General features: G+C 49.3%; 1 long non-coding RNA gene across 1 annotated transcript; it reads left to right on the forward strand.

Moving 5' to 3' along the window:
• Positions 1–1,669: 1,669 nt before the first annotated feature.
• LOC110343597 lies at positions 1,670–3,627 on the forward strand. The gene is made up of 4 exons (XR_002385885.2): positions 1,670–1,867; positions 2,242–2,323; positions 2,731–2,786; positions 3,423–3,627. It is a non-coding gene; the product is annotated as an uncharacterized LOC110343597 (long non-coding RNA).
• The last annotated feature ends 646 nt before the right edge of the window (positions 3,628–4,273 follow it).

Below are 4,273 nucleotides of genomic sequence, written 5' to 3' on the forward strand. Positions count from 1 at the left end.
CCTGTCACACGCCTAGGCACTTATGCTTTACCTAGTGAACATGAGCTGTTTATGCAGTGACCTTATCTGGTTCCATCTAGGCAACCAATCATCGTTTTTGGTAAAAAGCTCAGGGCTCACCCATCTGACTTCCCCTCAGCACCATCTTTGACTGGCTCATGTGTCCTACAATCAAGGAAACAGTGTCTTCCATATAAGGCAGTTGCAAAGATGAACTCACAAGATTTGCCATGCTCAAGCCAGACCAAATCCCAGTGCAGAATGGGGGATTGGGCATGAAGTCCTCTCCCTAGATGAGGAGCTATGGGTTTTTGCAGAGGGGGAGAGTCACTTTCCTCAAAAGGTATGACCCATAGTAGTAGAGCAACCACACCCCAGGGCAAACCCTACACTCAAGAGTATTTGAGCAATACAAATTCAACTCAGTGCATCTTACGAGAGAGCGAATAAGAAGTTTGGTAGATAGGGAGGTGGGTGGATCTGTGGGAAGCTGGAGGAGGAAGGGTAAACATGGTCAAAATACAGTGTATGAAACTCTCAAAAGATTAGTAAAAATGTTATTTTCAAAGTATGTAAGTGCAATCCTACTGAAAATACTTCAGCTTTTTGACGCATATTGGAAATTTGATTCTATAATTCACATGGAAATAACCAAAGAAAACTTCATATGGCTGGGGAGGCCACTAAGAGAGAGGGCACTTGACTAGTATGCATGAGGCCCTGGGTTTGATCCTTAGTCCCCTAAAAAAAGAAAAGACACCCTAACATACTTGAGTCATATTACAGAGGCAGGGCGATTCAAATACTGCAGTAATGTGTCACAACTCACAAGACAGGATATGATGGAGAGCATAGACTTGGGCTTGGGGTGCTATCAGAGGATGGTATCTGAAGGGCAGCCTCAGGAGGCCTGGGGGAAGGAGTTCAGAGACAAAAGACAAATTCCAGATGAAAGCTGTTAGGGAAGGGAAAGAAGCAGGCACTGGGAGGAAATACGGAAAGAGGACAGCTTATGGGAAGGGTCAGCTGAACCAGAGAAAGAGCGTGTCATTTCTGAGTCCTCCCTGGAGAATTTAGGAGACAGGGACAGAGGCGTGGTAGCTGGTACAGAAAGATGTGGGCAAGTTGGCGTGCCTGACCCGGCACAAGGTAGTGTTCTGCTCTTCATCCTGCGAACATTTCCCTTGTATACTGGCACTGTCTGCATTTTAGACTAGACAGCTAAAACACAGAGCCTACAGAAGCAGGAGGAGCAAACAGAAAAGCCAGAACCAAAGAGGCTGAGTTGTGTTTACCCTAGAGAAGAGAAAACTGAGGACTACCTCCACTACCTTCAGGTTGAGGCACGGACAAAGGCAGGCTCTGAAATGATAGAGGAAAACTGGAAGCGGAAACCACCCCGCACCATCCGATGCTTGCCAGCATTATAGCATGTCAGCACGCGGTCCTGCCAGCTAGCTCTCGGGGAGGTAACTGGAAATGGTTTAGTGAGCAGGACGGAATTGAAAAAGCCGAGTCCTGAAGATCCGAGGTTTTATCCAGCTCCGATTGTCCCCGCACTTAAAGTTCACTTTATTCTCTGAGACCAAACAGAGGACCTAGATCTAAGGGAGTCCTTAGTCCCAGCTCAAACTAGGCAAAGGTCCCAGGGACCAAACGGGTGGAGGGAGATTGTGGGAGGAGATAAAGTAGAAACAGGTGATGCAGTTAGAGAGGTAAAGGAAGCTGAAAGCAAAATCAAGTCTGGGTGCTTGTCCCAGCGGTCAAACCCAGAGCGACCATCTCTGTTTCCGCGTCTGTAGGGGAGCCAAACCGGAAGACTGGGACTTGGTGGGAACCAAGGAGGCGGCTCTGAGCTTTGGCTGTGGTGAGGCATGGGCCTGGGCTCTCTTCCATCCATCTGGCTAGCTGGGTCAGGCCTGGGTGGGCTGAAGGGGGGGACCCAGCCTGGAGAGGTTTACACAAAGCCTGAACTGGGAGTTAGGAAAACGAGTTGTTCTGTGGATCAAAACCTGGGGTTTATGGAGAAAAAGAAAAAGGAGTCGGAGGCTGACTCCAGGAACTCCAGCTATAAAACTGAAGCATCTGTGGACTAGAGTTAATTTGGCAATTTCAGGAGGTGGGGGTGGGGGAGTGTTGCTGGAATCCTCAGGAGACACCCCAATGCAAGATTCCTGGGAATACAAAGGACATAGTTGCTATCCAGGGAACAGTGTTTTCTGCTTGGTTCATGCATTTCAGACTTCATGCTCGCACCCCGACGGCCGCGGGAAAAATCCCAGAATATTCTCATCGAACACAACGGCTCTGGTCTTGGAAACTGGTTGGTTTCAGCCCCGTCGTGGAGGTGGTGTTGGTACTCTGAGATCAGTTTTGTGCTCTCTGGCAAAGGAGAAACTCGGGCACCCTCCATTTCCCTTTGTTTCTTAATGTTTACAAATATTGGGGGGTGGGGGAGACTAGCTCAGTGGTAGAGCATTTGTCTGTCCTGAACAAATCCTTGAGTTCAATCTTCACATTGAAAGAAAAGTGCTTAATAGATACGTAACATTTGCCATGTTCAGGGGTAGAGCACGATGGCCCTAGAAAAGAATACACTGTGCAATTGTCAAGCCACAGCAATCAGTCAGCAGCTCCATTGCCTCAGACATCTGCCATTCTTTGTGCTGGGGACATTCAGACTCTCCTAGCTGTTTTAGAGTGCACTGACCTTATTTTTATCATTCACAGATATGAAAAACCTCCTTCAGGGAAAAGGCTTTACATCTAGAAGGAGAAAGACCCAGGTATGTGGTGTGGTGTGGTGTGTGCATGTGTGTCCCCCCACTCCCTCGGGTGATATTAGGTGTCTTGTTGGTGCATACCTGACCACAGCTTGCCTGGAACAAACAGGGTCTTGCAGCCTGTGGTCTAATAACAGGATTTTGTGACCTCTTTGCTTTCAAGTTCCTTAGATTTGCAGGCAGGGATCCCTGGAATGTAAGGGTATGTAAATATGTTGAGCCGTTCCGCAGAAAAGTTAGCAGCAGGCCCATGCCAGGGCCTCAGGTGCACTGGGTCACCGTGGATGGCGATCAGACGCCGAGCCCTTGCCAGTGACACACAATCCCACGGGCTTGTCTACAGCCAGACAATCAACCACTGTCCCCACCAGGTGGGCCGCTCAGCTGCCTGCCTCGAACGATGCCACTCAGGCAGCAATTTCACAGCCTTCCTCAGCGTCGTGGCTGCTTGGCATCCACTAGGGAAGGTGGCCTGGACCTCCAAAGATGCCCTTGTGTGACTGGCCCGCTGGCCAGGGCTCCTTTCAACAGACATCAGAGGCAGCTAGGTTAGATCCCACTGCCCTTAATCACAGGCACAAGCTGAACAATCTCAAATTCCTCTAATGCACCTCCCTGGGTTTGGTTTTGTGTAAATAGGTTGCAGCAATTCCTAGGATGCCCAAATGAGGCTGAGTAAACAATGGCATGGACTTGACAAAAAGCACGATGAAAACAAAATAAAGAAAAGAGAGGAACCCTGGTCTTTGACGTCTATGCCAGGATGTGGCAAAGGAGGAACACCGAGTGTGTGGATTGGAAGACTCTTTGACAAAGCACCGCTGGGTGAGTGTGGTGAGCTGCCTCACTGTCGTTGGCCCTGGGGACAGCCAGGGGCCATTCTGCCTAAGGTTAGTGCAGTAGATCACAAAGATTTTGGTGGGCCAAGATGTTCTCAGAGTCTTCCTTGGGTCTGGACACAGACCACAGGAGTGAGGGGCGGAACGTCGGGATGCAATTTTGGCTATTGGGCAGAGCAGTCCTTTGCAGCTGTGACCCCGCTGGAGCTACAGATATAGGTAGGGATGTCCCGCTGAGTACACATGCCCTGCTGGAGTGTGTCCTCTTTTTCAAAGCCCACCGTCACCCTCAGCAAGCGTGGAAGCCAGATAGCGCTGATCTCTCAAGGCCCTGACTGTTCTTTCCTACCTTTTTCTACCATGCAAAAGATCTATTGATTTCATTATTAGGCTGTTGCCATCCTTAGATCTCATTAAGCCATTTGGGGCCATTCCTCCCCAGCTAACCCAGCTATCCCTGAAAGCAAGCACTTAAAAGTCTGAATTGTCACCTTCCTTGGGCTAATTATATGTGACCAAGGATTTGTGAGCTGGTGGCTTCCTGTGGTCCTAAATGATGAAGCCTAGGGACATGTGTGTCCATTCCAGTCATCAATGGCCGAAGGCACTCAGAGATCACTAGTAGCCTGTGGGTTGGAGAAGGCTGTGTCC

The sequence above is a fragment of the Mesocricetus auratus genome, unplaced genomic scaffold, assembly GCF_017639785.1.
Source record: "Mesocricetus auratus isolate SY011 unplaced genomic scaffold, BCM_Maur_2.0 Super-Scaffold_4256, whole genome shotgun sequence".
Lineage (NCBI taxonomy): Eukaryota > Metazoa > Chordata > Mammalia > Rodentia > Cricetidae > Mesocricetus > Mesocricetus auratus.